We start from the raw sequence: 19046 nt of genomic DNA on the forward strand, positions 1-19046 counted from the left end.
AAAGAAAAACTTTCACAGCTTTCCCATTATTAGTTCTGTGAAAACACAATAAAGCCACAGCTGGCAGGCACATTTTTTTCTTAGCATTTGATAATAGAATTAATTGGTAAGTGGAAAGCTTACAACCCTTTTTCTCCTGCAAGTTGCCCTCTGCTATCATTTTGAATAGATGTTAAAATCCAAGCTAATTGTAATTCACTTAATAATGAAGAGATATATTTGCATCATCAATAATCAAGGCCTTTTTTTTACAAGTAATTTTAGTGCAGAACATCAATAAACTATGGACAAAAAGATGTTCAGGTTAGCATGAGTAGTTCAGGGTGATGGGGTAAATTCAAATGCAACACTCTAATACACATCTCCAGTCTGTGTGCTTCCTGTTGTAATGACAACACTCCCTATAGCAGCATTCCAGGGAGCATGGGGCAGGAGTGGGGTGGGTGGGAGAAGAATGTCTGGCTTTCTAGTACCCTACAAAGCTGAAGTGAGCAATACTGTGAGTGATGAACAGCAGCTCTAGCAGAATTGTCTACTGTAGTTCAAGCCCATTACTCTATCCCCATTAGAGACATTTATCATTTAGTCACTATGCTTATGGAACAGTATTCTAAAGTTGCAAAAAAATACCTTGCCAGCTCTATATTAGGTATGGGTGAATTCATTCTGATAAAATGAAAACTGCTCTGAATTTTTCCCAGACCTGTAACTGAACCAAAACCTAATGCTCATCCATCATTTTTTCAGACCCAAAAGTTTGTGCTTTGCAAGCAGAGCCACTATGTATCAGCTCAGCAAGGTCCCTAATGCAGTGGTTGGTGGGCATGGTATAAGAGCCTGACCAGAATGGAACAGATTATTTGGGAATTTCTCCATCCCTTTCCATCTGCAAACTTCTCTCCTAGGCTTCTTGCCAGTGGTGAAACCATGGTGAGGATGTAATCTGCTGTCAGGCCAAAAGAAGCAAAGTGTCAGCAATAAGGCTTGATACATACATTTAGGAATAGCTGGATTTGAAACACAACATAAATTTACAGTCAGATTAATTCTGGGAAATGTTAACCAGCAGAATACTGCACAATTAAAAAAATAATCTGTTTCTACTATTTTGGTTTCCATGTAATTTTTCTCATGCTTTGTTTTTTTGTAAGCCATAATAATATTCATGGCATTTGCAAGCAGCTTTCAGCAAATTCTTGTGCAGGTATAGAAGAGACTATATGTCTGATTATTGTAAAATTCACGTATTTCAATACAAAATTGCATTACATCTTGTTGATTTATCACCCCTATCTAAGTCCAGATCTCTATGTACTAAGAAGTATTTCTTTAGTGAACATTTTTCATATATTGACCAGATTGGTGAATAGGTCTTCCTAAAATCTGATAGAAAGTAAAGGAAGAAATATGTATTATAGCAGTGACATGGAACATAATAAATTTTTCAGGCCTAAAAATCTTGTGGTGGAATTTCAATTTTTTTAAAATTTTATTTTTTAAAGTGCCTAAAAAGTAAGCAAAAAACAGTTGCAGTGATTGAAACTAAATTATTTTCAGTGTTTAAACTGAAACCATGACTTTTCAGCACTTTCCCTCCAAAAAATAATCTGAAGTAATAAGCCTTCATCCTTCGGTGAGTGAATATATTTCTTTCTGCTTGTTAATATTCCAAGACTGTTCAAAATTTTCATTTAATCATTTGCAGCCAAGGAGAGAAAACTAGTCCAAGAAGTTTTGAAGAGGTAAAGCAAAAACTAATGAAAGGATGAGATATAGGAATATTATTTGATGACCATGGTCATAGATGCAGTACTGCTCCTCGGGTGACATTGGACATGGGATTATCTCAGAATTACATCTGAATCTTCTGTACGAAATTTTTTCTATGTTTGTTGACTAAAAAAATCCTTTGTTGCAATCAAAAAGGTATTGAATCCGTTCTCTTCTCTCCAAGACAGGAATGTAGGATGATAAAGAATTCTCCAGTGGGTGAGTCTTCCCTTTCTGTAACGAGGAATATTTGACACAGCTTCTTACATAGTCCAATAGCTTTACTGGACAAGTAGGTGTTTTCTTTGACTAACTTTCAGATCTTTCAGTTGTCTGGTCCTGGCTTTACAGTTTTTTGGTCTCTTTTTATCAGAAGACTCACTCCAGCTTTGCCAGCAGTGATAGTCAAACTAGCTAAAAGCTGTTCTGGGTGTTGTCTAACATGGCCATGTTTGAAAAGAACAGTTTAGGAATATTGCACCTTCAGAGTCCAGGAATGGGCTATTTATTGTAGCTTGTAATAATTTTAGGATTATAGTAAGTGTATAGGTATATAGGCACTAAAAAGAATTTGGGATGTCTTCTGGGGAATAATTGACAATTAGAGAAACTGGGACCTGTTCAATATTGTCTTAGCTTGTTCAAAAATCCATGCCACACAGATAAAGACTTCTCAATGGTAGTCTTGTTGGGGCTACTCTTGATTTACAAAGGAAACGAGTAGAATTCATTGATAAAATAGTGAAAGTCTGGGGGACAGAATAATGTCCAAAAAAGCCCCTGGTGATCAGTACTGGTATTTAATCCTAAAGGAAGGTGTTGCTGGATCTCTCAGATCTCCAATGTGTTACATATTCTTTCTTCTCTGCTACTTCAGACAAAAGCTGATATGTCAGATATATCACACAGGATCATGTTGCTGTGTGGTACACTGAATGTACTCATGAAGTTAGATGCAGCTTTGCAGATCTGAGAACTATGCATTTAATTAGCTGAGCCAGATACTGATGTTATAAAGAAATAAGTTCTGTGACACTTCAGCACCTTTTTCCAGCTATGTGTTGAAGCAACATATTTGGTATATAGACTATTAAGGCAGCAAGAAACACAACAGGAATCATAGCTGTTGGCTAAAATTTATTAAAAATAAATTGGATCCTGGAAAATCTGTAGTGAGCCCACTCCAATAATAAATTGTTAAACTGAAGGCTCACATGTGCTTTCAGTAACCACTGACATTTTATCTTAAATAAGGATGAGAATTTTCACTTCCTACAAAGTAAAGCATTAAAAGGTTCCTTATCTATAGGACCAGAATAGGGCTATTAGTAACACTGTCTGCTTCTTTTTAAAACCCAATTAGTGTCAGGTAATATGTTTCTCCAATGATGCCTAATATTCTCTTGGCTAAAAAAAAAGGGAAAATGAACTTTCCAAGGGAGTATTTTAAGTAATAATAGCTGGCTAAAGAAAATGTAACCTTTAGTATCAGTAAAACATATAATAGCTTTGTTCTTAAAACTGGTTTCACAGACATTAGCAATGTAAGCTGTTACTTCTATTTCTGTACACGTGTTTCTTTTTTGGTCTATAGGTATACATATATATTCCTACTAACCAAATATTCAGCTTGCGCTATTTGAATTCAATAAGATGCATAGCTAAAAAGCTGGACTATTTTGAAAGCTAAAACCTAATATTTATTCCTTGTGTATATAATGTAAGTTAAGAGATGGAGATCCCAAGCTGCTGTGTAAGTATTGATCAATACTCTACATGTCATAGTCCTTTAAGTAACATTTCAAGTCTGTAAGAGACCTATGGTTGCCCAGGTGTGCCTCACAGATTACGCCTTTAGAGCTAAAAAGCCCAAGACTGTTCAAGTAACATGGACACTTCATGGTGTGAACAATGTAGCTGGAATTCTTGTGGAAATAGCACAAACTGCAGTACTGTGTTTGGAAGCATGAGGATTGAAAACATTATACCACATGCAACAAGCATCATATGAGAGATGTTTCTCTGCTGCCAAATAAAGCAGGAGCAGAGCATAAATTTAAGCACTGAACAACTGCTTGTTCATACTGGGTATTTCCTGTCATGTTTACATGCAGAGCAACAGTCTAGTGTTCTAGACATTGTCTGGGCACAGTCTGGTAGATAACATGTAATGTAGGCTATGTCCCAAAGGTACAATGAATAGGACTGTTTTTTTCTCTCTCTATTTATACATCCATCCATCAGTATCTGTGAAGGTTGTGTGTGTGTGTGCAGGCATGTGTGTGTGTGTGTGTGTGTGTGTGTGTATCCAAGCTCCATATCTTCTTCTTGCAATTTGTCTTGGTATGCATTGTTTCCTTTGCTTTGTGCCATGAAAATATCTCACTGTGATGTCCTATGACATGGTCCTTGCTTAGTTTCAGACCCCTAAATTGAGAAACGTACAACACACCATAACCATGGCTCCTGAATAGCCAAGTCTTTGGACTAAGTACAATGTGATGTAGATGACAGCTGTGCATGCCCTTTGGCCTAAGGATAACAGTCCTTGGCACACATTTATTCTGTGGGGCCAGTATAGATACATCCAACAAGAACAGGCAGAAAACAAATCACAACCAGAATGAGCAAATATTAGACATAGAATTAAAGCCTACTATGATGGAGATTTTCTGGAAAGTGCTTTGATGTTTGAATGCAAGTAGAAAGTCCCTGAAGTTCTTGATTTTACCAGTACTGAGCTCTTTTCAGAACTACCCTTTAACTTTATAAAGTGAAGATTAAAGCAAAAGAATTAAATACTTGAGAGCATGTAAAACAAAAATATCTCCTAAAATCATTCATTAATGACATGATTGATTCTGATCAATGGTGGCATGAGGTTTCTACTGAAATGTCCTCCTGGAACTCTGCAGTGAATTCCAGGCAAGTGTGAGAGAAATGATCCTGGGTGATGGATCACTTGCTGAGTGGCTCAGAGCAACTTTCTCCAGAATTCATTCACTTGGATGAATGTTCCTTTTAAGGGTGCTTCAGAGGTCAAAAGTCTTTCTGGCTAAGAAGGCTGTGAAAAAGAGGAAGTCTTTCACCAAAGCACTATTTATTACCAAGCTCCCTGGGCTATGAAGATTGTTTTTCATTGTTTCATGCCTAGTCCTGATGAACTGGTTTGACAGCTGCAGTTTTAGAAACTACCAAATAAAAGAGAAAAAAAATAGTTGGGGAAAATTTTAACTGAGAATATATATGGCAGGAAGACAGTTTAGAAATTTTATGATTGGCTAAAGAGCACAAAATCTATGGATTTAGACAATTTAAATCTAGATTCTGATTTGCTCACCTATCCTGGGTGGTAACTTACTGTCAAAATCCTCCTTTCCAGTGAAGCTATGGGAGAGCTTATGCACTGTGAGCATGAAAAACAAAGCCTTGTGCTGATTCACATGCTGCAGTTAACCATGACTTATAAACATTTATCTCTTGAACAAGATTGTATCCCATGATCTCACTTCTCTCTTTGAAATATGATTGTGCAAATTATTGATACAGACCTCAAATTTGCTGGGACAAAACATCCCACTTTTTTGTGGTAAGTCTTTTCCATAGTTTCTTTCTCCCTCAGCCAAGGTTTTGGGCTCCTCACCAGCTGTCAGTCTAATATCTAACACTGGCAATGCAGTCTGAGTTTCAAGTCAGTATACTATCTAATGGAGCATCCCTTGTGAGAAATTCTAGAGCCAGCATAATGTCTGTATGCTACCTCTTGCCTCCAAGGTCATAGCTGGTATGTCCAGTTCATGTTGTCCTTCTTTCATGTCAGCCCCTGTGTGCATTTTCAATTCTCTTGCCATTATGCATCTGGCATAAAAGAGGGCGAGCTTGTACTCTTGTTAGTATGCCAGGCTTTAAAGCTGCATATGTTTCTTTACTTGCCACTGACCTTCACTCACACAGTACCAGAGAGTCTCTCTGTCATGTGAGAAGGCAGAGGGGCAGGCAGGCTACCAGGCCCGCAATCCTACTAGTCTGTGCAGTAGGAAAACACCACACTGAAAGCTGCTTGTATATGATCCTGTGAATCCATATAGAACAACAAGCTTGGCAAATAAAGTGCTCTCTATATTGTTCTTTATTGATCTGGATCACTCTTTTTTTTTTTTATTTTGTTTTTTTTTGTTTTTGTTTTCTAGGTTAAGTACATGGTTACTATTTTGAGCCTAAGCAGCAAAGCTCATCTTTCCCCTTCAGACTTACCACACAAAAATATAACTATTTATACAATGAGTCATGCTCAGAGCTTCTTTTGTCCTTGATAAGTCTCTGAAGTGCAAATTAGAGGGATGTGTATATAATTGACAATGAATTTTTAAGACCTTGATACACTTGGTGTCACCTGTGTCTGTGACAATAGCAATGCAGTATCCTTTCCCTTGCCACACAGAGATTTTTTTCTTACATAGCTGTCTAATTGTTTACTTTTTTCAGTCACCTAAAGCCAGAAACATAATCCTGCCTGTCTGATTCCAAGGCAAGTTAAATAACTGCTATATGTCATATGGGCTCCCCATTATTATAAGTGCTCTGTGGTAAATTCTAATTAGAACAGTGAAATTCTTAAGAAAGCAGGAGTGAGGTGGCTCCCAGAAATGCAACTACCTACCTACTGCATGATCCTCTGAAAACTCCCGTGGCTAGGGATCTCCCAAACCTTCCTTCCTCCCTTCCAAAAGGGCTTGTCTTGTCTTTACCTTCTCTCCCTCACAAGTATTTACAGAATCAGAATTTTCATGATCTTTTAAGCTTTATGTAGAAGCTGATATGGAGCAGTTTCAGTGTTGTCTCATTCTAGGAACAAACAACACATTGCACCTTTTGAATTTCTCCTAAAGCGGAATTTGCATTGATCAAGATTCTTAGCATGTCTGTGAGATAATTACAATTCTTACCCTTTTTACAGTTAGAGAAATGATGGTACTTTGCAGTTCAGTTAACTTAGATAATCGTCAAAGAAAGTGATGTGAGGAGGTTTATATGTTTATATTGATGGAGGCAGATAGACACACTCTGGCACCACTTTTGGTCTTGCCCGTAATTTCTAGGTGTAGTTAATGTCCAAACTTGCATAATTTGTCTTTAACAATGCTTACCACCTGGGCATAAGATTTTTTTGTAATTACCAGATTAGAACTGTCTGATCAACTGGGCTGTAGTCAGAGTGAGCTTGTCTGAACCTGCTGGTGGAGAAAAGTGCCCAGTGACACCTGCAGTCTAGACTGCAGCTAGTGGTTATCACATGTTCCACCTGCAAGGGTTTCTGTACTTGGTTTTTCTCAACAGGGTCCTCAGAAATGTTATCTGAAGATTTTGCAATTCACATCATAGGTGTAGCTTACTGAGAAACACAATTGAAATAACATCAATGCTCTTCCATTTACTCTATGCTAGAGCTGGTCATGTTTCACAAGGAATTCTGTGGTTTCTGTTCTTAAATCTCCAAACTGAAAGTGATGTTGCTATATTTCCTATAACATATTGGCTTCATCCTTATTTAACACTGATAAGTTGCAACAGAGCAACTATTACCTGTTATTTTTCTGCACAATATAACCATGCTTCTAAGACTTCCTAGTATAATATCAGTCTCAGAACCACAGAATCAAAGAATCATAGAATGGCTTGGGTGGAAACCTTGTTCCAGCCCTCCTGCCATGAACAGGGACATCTTCCACTAGACTAGGCTGCTCAGAACCCTATCCAACATGGCCTTGAAAACCTCCAGGGATGGGGCATCCACAGCTTCCCTGGCCAACCTGTTCCTGAGTCACATCATCCTCACAGAAAAGAATTTCTTCCATTTATCTAATCTAAACCTATTCTCTTTCAATTTGAAGACATTCCCCTTATCCTGTCATGAGATTCTCTTGTAAATATTCTTGCCCCATTTTTCCTGTAAGTTCCCATCATGACCTGTAATTAGGTCACTGCAATTAGGTCACCCTAAAGCCTGCTCTTTTCCAGGGCGAACAAACCCAGTTCCCTCGGCCTTTCCCCATAGGAGACATGCTCCATCCCTATGATCAAATTGTGACCTCCTGTGGACTCACTCCAACAGGTCCATGTCCTTTCTGTGCTGGGGTCGCCAGAACTGGATTCAGCACTCCAGGTTACATAAGAACAGAGTAGAGGGACACATTTACCTTGCCTGACCTTTGATGCAGCCCAGGATGTGTCTGGCTTTGTGGTCTGGAAGTGCATTGTGAACTCATGTCCTCTTGCCTTCCATCTCATTAACCTTTGAAAATGCTTACTTGAGAAGAAGAACTCAAACTCTGACAGCTGTACCTAGAAGCAGAAACTATAGAATAGCAATACATCATTCTCCCGCAGCTCTGCATCCCTATTGTTTCTCCCTTGAAGTTGAAATAGGTCTTCCTTTCAAAATCTCCTTTAGGTACTGGAAAGAATCCATCAGTATAATGCTGATAGGCTATATTCTGTCTGTGTAACACATCAGGTCATCCATCAGCACATCCATTATTATGCCAGGTGCTTTAAAGCTTGGGAAGCTACTGGCTCTCAAACCCCATTGTATTGCAAGCTGCTCTTAATGCACAGAGACTTCTTCACTATACAGATCAGTGGGAAATTGTTAAAAGCAAAATGCTTCTACTAGGGCACGAATCTCAAAAGGTTTCAGGCAACACAAAAAAAGATTTTCAATAACTTCTTTGTTATGAAAATCAGGTCGGAAATCTCATGAGAATAGGTCTTCTTCTTATGAGAACTGCAGTATTGTCCCAGTTTTGGTCAAAGTGAAAATACAAGTAGAATAATCTTAAAATTGTTCAATAAATCAGTGACTGATTCTTATCAAAACCAGGGAGAGTAAGAAGTCTGTGAAAACTCAGAATGCTAAACAGGGAAAGAAAATGTTTGAAAATGGATAACATCACCCTGGAGCTGACTTCACAAACCTGGAAAAATCCCCCACAGGCCTTTCTTCAAGAAGGTTAGGACCATATGTTTCTGTGTATTTGCTCTTTATGTTTTCAGCTAAACCAGAAAAGAAAGAGAAAAAATAATAAAGCCCTCCAGCTCTGCTACAGCTTTCATCATTTCAGATCTTTCCCTTAATAATTCAAAGTAAACTAATTACCTAATTATGTTAACAGGTGTCAGTCATTCAAATATAAAGAGCTACCAGAAAGACCTGAACTGGGGAATTCTTTTCCTTAAGTGTCTGCACTTAAAATTTGAAGCATAATGGCATTAAAACAACTGATTGAGTTCTTTTAAAGACATTGCAGCTTAGATCCATACTGGAGGCATTCACCTGTGAGGCAATTAAGCTTTTACCTCCCATTACAATACTTTGGCAAGCTTCCTGATGAATCCTTTATGTGTGGCCCCTCATGTCTAAAAGCCTACAGTAGAGTTGTACTGTTTGAAAGGAGGATGAGGAGCTGCTTGTTAAATAAGGGGGAGAACACTGGCCTTGCTGTGAGTGTAATTGTGTTGGTAGTTATCCTGTGTAAGCTATCTTCCTTAAAAGTACTGTATTATGCCATGACAACAGCCGATAGAACTGTTGGGGTCATTGCTCGTAGGGCCAAGCGATGTAAAATTATTAGATGGTCTAAAAAACACACAATAACAAATTTTCAATAAAAATTTAAGATTTTTTTTCTTTGTAATATATTTTGTGAATTACAATTTTCTCATGTCTTCCATGTTCTTATGCCATCACCACCACCCTGAATAAATGCGTCTGCCTGTGCTTGCTCTTCAGTTCCATAATTTCCTGAAAAACCTGACAATGTTGTGTCTCAGTAGTAAGCAGAAAGTCATTAAAGGGACAAAAAAATGAGACCCAAAAATACAAATAAAGCTTATTCAGCGAGAGAAAGGAGACAAACATTTTATAAGTGTTAATACCAACGCAGGACCTTCTTTTATAGTCAAAATATTTCAGGGTTTGAAAGTTTTGGCTTTCAAAGAAAAGAAAATCAGGAAAATGCAGCATGTTTGCTTGATGCTCAGATGGAAAGCTATTTTTTCTGACAAAGGCAAACTCTAATCATGACAGTCAATATAAATATTGCTTAGGTGACCTGTAGTTAATTTTTCCAGTCTGGCACATCCAAGCACTGAGCCCATCTATTAACGCTCTCCTAGGGGAATGCAGACACATGCCTATGTGTATGCATATTGTTTCTGCTGCCTTGATTTCTTACAGCTGTATTTCATCCAGTGGCAAAAGCAATGCATGCTTTGGTGCTGAAAAACATCTATCCAAACCTAGCTCATGATATTTCACAAGGATCTAATCCAGCATGACATTACAAGAAGCTAGAGAAATAGGTGTGGTAAAGTCACGGGGTGAGGAGGAGGGAGCTTGACTGAAAATTGGGAGACCTGCTTCTTTATGACTGCCTACAAAACAGTGCTGTGGAGAATGCATGGTGCAGAAACAGGAATTGAGACACAATGTAGGCATGTGATCCAGAGTAGGGAACTGAATTCTGGCAGGTTCTCTTCTTTCAGTGTGCATATGCTTAAAATTTCAGCATGCATTTTCTTAAATGTTCTAGACTTCCTAAAACATTATTCTTATTCTGTAACTCAGAACACCTTTTTAATATATAATATATAATACATGGAAGTGAAGTGCCTGGGTTAAAATAATAATTAGACAAATTCATCATAACAGTTAAACACAAAGACAGCAACTCCCATCTTCAGTCTTTGAAAGTCTTGGTACTGCAAGGTGTAAAATTAAGCATGAGCCCACATTTACCCTCTCCAGTTCTTTCTCAGGCTCTATTGGCTGCTGACGGTGACAACGTAAGGCATGATGGGACAGCACTCTGAACAGAAATGATCATTTGTATGGTCTTTCATTACTGTACCTTTGTGTTTGGTATTACTTTCTGCAGTATATTTATGTTGAGACGGTGAGCAATAACGATGTCATGGCTAGAAAAAGCATGGACAGCAATGAACAGACTGAGCCTAAAATTATTCTTTCTTCTTCAAATCTTCAATAAGAAATTTTACTTCAGTAGAAATTATACTCCTCTGCCCCCAAAATTTAAAGAAAAATTTTAAAATCCCCCAAAATCTTGTCAATGTGTAGGTGTCAGGCAGACATGGTTAATTCATTTTTCATTATGCCAAATGCTTCGTGTATGGAAAGAAGCAGGTTACAGAGAGTGGATGGATCTCTGAACAAAGAGCAAAGAGAAAACAGGTGCTGTTTGAAGTTTTCTTGATATGGACATCTACAGATAAACTTCCCAAAATTCAAACCAAAGAACTGTTTTAACAAATGAGCCATTATACTGTTGTCTCTCTAATTTACTTTTAAGGGAGATTGAAATGCATATCATGTAATTACAACTGTACTCTCTCCATTTGTTTTTGAAAAACAAAACAGTTTCTCTGCTAAGGAAAGCTCATTTAAAGTTAACAAAACTGTTAAAGGATATAGAGAAAGAAGGGCTTGGGGAACTATTCCCCTGCATTGCACAAACCACTTCACTCAGCAATGTGTTGGGATGCTGCCCCATTTTCACTGTGCGCACTGGTGGGAGAGCACAGGTCTAAGACTGGTTGAGCCTCTGGGAATTTAAACCCACAGCTCAGGCTGAAAGGGCTCGAAACACCACACCTCTGGGATTGTGGATCAGGAATGAGAACAATGCCGAGGAGAGATGAAAATACTTCCTACACAAAGTGAACCTTAGCCTAATGCTAGAACAGCTCTTTTGGCACTGCAGGAACCAGGTCAATAGCACACAGAATGATGACAAGGACAAAACCCCCCCAAAAAGATAATCTTATTTTATGACAGACTGCAGGAGAAAGAATGGAGTAGCTGGACCCTGCAATGGCAACAGAAAATTTATAACTCATACAGGAAGTTAGCATTTAGGTTAGTATTTAATGTCCTGTTTGTGACTTATCAACTTAATTTTTTAAAATCTTTGAAATGCATATCTGTAATTCCTGTATCTTCACTCACCACTTACTCTGTCATCTATATATTCTGTATATTTACAGGGTAGCAATAGTAACAGTCCTGGATGTTTTCTATAAGTATGCTCTATGAAATACATTTTTTGTCTTTGAATGAAGACATAACTGTTTTCTTTAAACAATTAATTTTAACTTTGAAAAATAAGAAGCAACTCTCTGCCTGAAAATGCAACAAAATAAACCTATTTTATTTTATATTTGTATGCAATGTGACCCTATTAACTAACCAAGGATTAAATAGTTCCAAATATAATAGTGCATGGAAAAATACTTGACTAGGTTTGGAACCTTAAAATACAACCAACTTTACCTGAGAAAAATAAATGCAATTTTCTAGTAAGTGCTGCAGACACTATGTGCTTTTCAACAGAACAAAACCAGAAAAGCAGATTCAGACAAGGATGGCTTGTAGTATTTTATGATGGGTGTCAGTTTTTCTGCTATGGTATGCAGATTAAACTGTGTTTCACTGTAAAATGTTACTATCTTGGCTGTCCTGGGAACCCAGAAATATTATGAAGGCAGTAAATAAGAACCAAGAAAAAATCCTGCATAGGTATTATGTCAAGTGAAGCAGGTGGTGTGGTTTGGACTGGCTAAAATTTGTCTTTCTTATGCAAGGCTACAAAGTTCTTTGGCTCTGTAGTATTTTTTTCTCCTCTGAAAATGAAGACAAATAAGAAAATAAATCTCTGAAAATTCTCTGTAAATGAAATGCTGAATATGTAATTCATGGTTGACCAAATCGCTTTTAAAATGCAATTTGGAAGTAAAAATTGAATTTTCCTGTAAAAAATGCCAATTTTACTTTCAGAATTTTATTTCTCAGAATAGTCATGTATCACTGAAATACCATTGAATAACAAGCATTATGTAGAATCTTCATTAATGACAGAGACAGAGATTGTGTGTACCTGTGGGGAAACTGTGGTCCAGGACATCTTTGAGGAATGGAGACAAGGGATCTCTGAAGGCTGCTCTTAGAATATCAGGTTTATTAGGGATGGTGAAAGGTCTTGCTTGGAGCTGCCAGACGCAGCACGTGGGAAGGCCTGAGGTGATGGGGGAGGGGAGAAACAAGGGGTAGAGAGGATGCTCTAGGAGAGGGTGGAAGTTCCAAGAGCAGGGGGGAGTTCCAAGAGAGGGGAAGATCCAAGAGATCATCTGGCCCCTCAGAGACCCCTTGTCAGGGGGCTTCAGGGTGGGCTGGAACAAGACTTGGGCCAATGGGGTCACAGACACCTGATGTTTCAGGGGAGGGTTATAGGTGTGGGATGAACCATACATTTTGGGGGTTGAGATGGAACAGTCCATTTGACTTTTGGACCTCTCTATAAGTGAGGGTATTGTCCAGCCAGTAGAGGGGATTGTTTTCATCCTGGCTGTACTATTGTAAATCTCTTGCCAGGCAATCATATTTATTCATCCTCCCCAACATGTACCCTTGTCAAATTTGCAGATAACACCATGCTGAGTGGTGCAGTGACACACCTGAAGGACGGGAAGCAATCCAAAAGGACCTGGACAAGCTCAAGAATTGGGCCTATGGGAGTAACGACCAAGTACAAAGTGCTGCACTTGGCTCAAGCCACCCCTGGTATAAATCCAGGCTGGGGGATGAGCAGATGCAGAGGAGCTCTGCCAAGAAGGACTTGGGGGATGCTGTGGGTGAGAGGCTGGACATGGCCCAGCCATGTGCCTTTGCAGCCCAGAGAGCCAAAACATGTCCTGGGCTGCATCAAAGGCAGCGTGGGCAGCAGGTAAGGGAGGGGATTCTGCCCCTCTGCCCAGATCTGGCGAGACCCCACCTGCAGTGCTGCATCAGCTCTGGGGTCCCCAGCACAGGAAGAACATTGATCTGGTGGAGTGAGTCCAGAAGGGGACACCTGATTGATTAGGGGCATGAAGCACCTCTCCTATGAGGAAAAGCTTTGAGAAGTGGGTTTGTTCAGCCTGAAAAAGAGAAGGTTTTGGGGTGACCTAATTGTAGCCTTCCAGTACCTTACGGGGACTTACAGGAAAGATGGGGCAAGAATATTTACAAGAGCATCTAGTGACAGGATAAGGGGGGAATGTCTTCATATTGAAAGAGAATAGGTTTAGATTAGATAATTGGAAGAAATTCTTTACTGTGAGGATGATGAAGCTTAGGAACAGGATTTCCAGGGAATCCCTGGAGGTTTTCAAGGTCATGTTGGCTCTGAGCAGCCCAATCTAGTGGAAGATGTCCCTGTTCATGGCAGGAGGGCTGGAGCTAGATGACCTTCAAAGTGCCCTTCCAATTCAAACTGTTCAGTGATTCTATGATTGAAATGTCTGACTTATGAAAAATCTGCAATTTATAGATGGGTCATAGATTACTGGAGGATCTTTAACCAGGTATAACTGAAAATATTACTTCAGAAGAAAATCTTGCCCCTGTGAGTAGAAAGACGATGACATTACAGTAAAAAAAACTGTGATAAAATTATTTTGAAATCAGTGGTAAAATTCTGACTGATTTTAAGGAGTGAGGATGTAAATCACTAGATTACTTAAAAAAACACTTTTTAAAAAATTAGTTATTGGGTATTTAAAGATGCACTGCTGGAATCTGGTCAGCAGTTTCGCAGCCATCTCTTTTTTCCCCTATTTTTCCCCCCTCTTGCTCCATCCCCACTTCCTGCTCCCTTACCCCCTCTTTTCTTTGCCCTCTTTCCTGCATCCCCTTCCCTGCCTTAAACCACAGAGTGCCTGACATCTTCCTTTCATCATACAGTTTTTGGGAACCTTAAATTATATGTTTATTTCCTCTGCTGTTATAAACTCCTTTTGCAAATATCCCTGCGTTTTGAAGGTGTTTTTTTTCTTTTTTTTTTTTTTTTGTTTTGTTTTGTTTTGTTTTGTTTTTTGTGAACTGCAGCCCTGAAAGCCCAGATAATCTTGTTATCCAAAAGAAAACAGGCCCAGTATGAGATGGAACCCTTCTTTGGTCAGTAACAAGTGTTTGAGCTATATTAGATTATTATATGATAGAGATATAATCTAATGTAGTGAGGTCTTTCCTGGATACCAGAAGATCCAGCTGCCATTTTTGACTGCCCTGCTGCTATGTGAGATGGCTGCTGGCAGTCACTTCACTTCCTTTCAGCTTAGTTCCATCTCTTGTAACAACAAGGATAATATTTCCATGTCCCTCTTTCTACCTTTCTGAGTTATGTGGATGTAAAATGTTAAACTTGTGAAACAAAGCAGGTGTGTATTGAGAACAGTGCAACTTCTCTATAAACCACTGAAATAGATCAGTAACTATGACCTTCTAGCACATTTAGACCAAAGTAGCTTGCAAAACAAAGAAACCCCTTATTATACAGATAGAACTGAGACACAGATGCAAAATACCATTTCTCATTCCACACTAAATAGACAATAAAGCTGAGAATATAACCTGTATTTTCTAACTTCTGAACTAGTCCTTTTCATCAACAGTTCTTTAAGCTGCTTCTAATACGTGCCATATTTCTCTACCTTCCACTTGCTCTGCCACTCAGAGTCCCAGGTGGGTGGCAAATCATCCTAAAATTCTTTCATTAAGAAAATAAAGCTCCCAGCATCTTGTTTTCTTAATTCAGAAGAATAAAGAAATCTTTGCTGCACATTACAGACACACATTGTTCTTCCCAAATTGATCTTCTCTTAAAAAACCTCTGATTGCTACTATGCTGCATTTCACATGCAAATATATTGCATTCCTTTTTTACTTGTTCATAGTTTAATTGGAGAACAGCAGGTGATCAAAATCACAGTAGTAAGAAAGGTGTGCTTCTGTAGAACAGATGAGACTTCCATTTAAATCCTTACAGGGGTGCTTTTAGCTTTCTCTATTAAGCAGCCTTGCCACTTTCAAATCCCATAGCTATAAAACTGAAGCAGAGTCTTACCTGTCTTGTCAGTTCCCTCAGTCACACAGGGATGATGAGAAATCTTAGGCCAGTTTTCTGTCTTGTTTCTTTGTACTTGTCCTGTTTTTTTTCCCTACCAAAGCCTTATCACAAGAAAGCATATGAACTTAAAAAGAAAAATCTGTTTTCCTTTCACTAGATAATTTTTTTTAAATTAATTATCAGCAATGGCACACAATTGTTGTCCAGGTTTGAAGAAACAGATAAAAATATAATATAAGAAGAACAATCAAGTAACCTACATAAATTGTGTAAGATATTTAAGAATAGAAATGCTTTTTAAATTAAATATGACACCTATTTGTACTAGCTGACTATGTTTCAGACATACCTTTATACGTATGTAATAGTTCCTTCTGAATAATTGCCCATGATTTGTCTCTCTGGTGTCAAAATCTATATTTTCTGAGTCTTAATAAGCCCACAGGTTGCTCTTTCTGGCAAATCATGAATGAGGCAAATAAAAAACAAAGAATGAAGATGGAAGAAATATAGAACACAGCAAAAATATGCCATTTTCTTTGTTCTGCGTTTTTTGTACTTTCTCACTTTGTTAGGATTTTTCACTCCTTTTTCTAATCATTTTTCCATATGTCTATCAAATGTGGACCTATCACATATTTTTCATCTTTAAAAGATATGTTAATACCAAAAATTCCTAACAAGCTGCTAGAGACTGTCAGGAAGCAGATGATTCAGTATTAATTGTTAATAACAGCATAAGTTGGAAGATTTTCATCATGTGATTGTTTTAATATGAGATATCTTTAATCTAATACCTTTACAGGCAAAAATGTGAATAAGCATACATATCTTTCCTACCTTGTATGTAAAGTAATTTGTATTCTTACTGAGGAGAAGAGGAATGAATATTAGCCATTGACATAGATATTTTTGCTTTTCCTAAAAATCAGTAATTAGGGAAAGCTCTGACTTCAATGACTGTAAGTAAACCTTAGCCTGGAACGAGGCTTATGTTTATGTCAACATTGCCTAGAGTCTTTATTAGCAGGATTAAATCAATGTGGAGGATTTCCTCAAGTTATCTGTAGGGCTATGAAGCTCCCAAATTTGCCCTACGTACAGTTTAAGCGTATTCAGTGTTGCTTGTTTTACACAATTGCTGCTACAGATTACAGACTGTGTTTTGTTATGCTAGCTTGAAATAGTAAGCAAGAGTGATTTTTTTACCTATGTAGTACTTTCTGGGAAAATCTTATACACACTCCATTGCTCTGGAGTATAGATTTAAGGTGATGCCATCCAGACTACCTTTGGTTCATTACCCTTTGCATATTAATGTCTTCTGACTATGTAACATACATTAACATTTGAACTTATTACTATTTTAAAATCATATTTGACTGAGAAACAGAGATTTCAAGGACATTATAATCTTGCAAGGTTCATGAAATAGGCAATTTAAAAGAGGACAAGGAAGATGAACTAAAAATTCTTATCTAATACAAGGAGATATCTACAAAGGAGAATAACACTAGAAGTCAGACTTAATAAACTGTAGATATGTGCTTTTGGGGCTACCTTGTCTATGGTTGGGTTGGAGGCTGAATGTGAATTCTTATCTGATGTGTCTTTTAATATTTATTTACAATATCTGCTTTGTATTAATGTATGTTCATTTAGTGACATCTGGAATATAATTAAGCAGCCAATGCATTTAAGATTCATTAAACGTTTTCTAACTCTGGCTATATATATTTCCCAAACATAAAACATTTCTATCTAAATATGAAGATTAATAATAATAATAATGAATCACAATCATTCATAGGTTTTGGGGATTTCTCCAGCTGAAAACATCACCTGGCTGACAAGAACCTCATGAAATTCAACAAGTGTGAAGTACTGCAGCTAGGAAGGGGTAATTTCACACATTAGTAGGATGTTGGGTCAACTGTCTTGAAAGAAGCACATAGCAGAAGAGGACCTGTGGGTCCAGGTGGATGCCAAGCTGAACATGAGATAGAAGTGAGCAAGCTTTTTGCTGTTTCATGCCAGAGTTAGGAGAAGTATTGTCAGCAGATTGAGGAGCTGAGTGATCCTTCCCCACTATTTGGCAATGGTGAAGCCACACTTGGAGTACTGTGTTGAGGTGTGGGCTCTGCACTACAAGGGAAAAAATATGGAAGATCTGGAGAGAGTCTGATTAAGGGTGACAAAGACAATGAAGAGACTGGTTCATCTCTTCTATAGGGAAGAGATGAGTGACGTGTGACTGTTCTTCCTGGAAAAGAGAAGGCTTGGGGGAACTCATTGCATGGGATGTTTGAATGAAGGTGCAAAGAGGAAGGAGCCAGGCTCTTCAGTGTTACCCAGTGACAGAAACAGTGGGCACAAACTGAAACACAAGACATGCCATCTGAAGGTCAGCTAACACTTTATTGCTGTGAGCGTGTGAGTGTGACTGATCCCTGATGATAGCTGGCTAGAGAGGTCATGGAGTCTCTAGGCCATCTCCCTAGAGATTTCAAAAGGTGTCTGAACAGAGTTCAGGTCAGCCAGCTGTAGGTGGCCCTGCTTGAGCAGGATCAGATATCTCCAGAGGTCCATGTCAACTTCAACTGTTTTGTGATTTTCATAGCAGTCATATTTCTGTATCATCAGCTTATTGATATAAGAGTTAATGTGACTGTAATATTTTTGGACCCTTCAATCCATAGACTCCAGGTTTTCACAGACTCACAGGAGTTTGGAAGTGATCTCTGGAGAATGAGTAAAATGCTAAGTGTAAGATCAGCTAGGGCAGGTTGCTTTGGGCTGTGCTCAGCTGAGTTTTGGTCATCTCTGAGGATGCAGACAACACAGTCCCACTAGTCAACTTGTTCCAGTGTTTGGAAAACATCATCGTAGATAGACAATTATTTTTTTCTTAAGTTTGAATGGAATTTATTACCTTTGAGCTTGTGCTGATTCCCTTTTGACTTTTCAATCCCTACCAGTGATAGTTCTTTGTCTCTTTCTTTGTTAATGCCCACACATAAAGTATTTGTACATATTGATAAAACTATCATGTGTCTTTTCTTCTCCAGGCTGAACAAACTCAGCCATATGGCCCAGTCCCTTCATTGTCCTCCACTGGATTTGCATGTGCCATGTCTACATTTTACTGGGGGTTCAGAATAAGACAATTCATATTACATAATTACTTCAGAAAATATCTTGCTGTCACAGAATAAATCCTGGATGTTTTAAATAGCAGATAATAGTTTAAAACTGCAGATGTACCAATAAAAGATACTGCAACTCTCTGTCAGAAAAAAAGATTTCTGAAAAGCA

Source organism: Taeniopygia guttata, chromosome 3, assembly GCF_048771995.1.
Source record: "Taeniopygia guttata chromosome 3, bTaeGut7.mat, whole genome shotgun sequence".
Taxonomy (NCBI): domain Eukaryota; kingdom Metazoa; phylum Chordata; class Aves; order Passeriformes; family Estrildidae; genus Taeniopygia; species Taeniopygia guttata.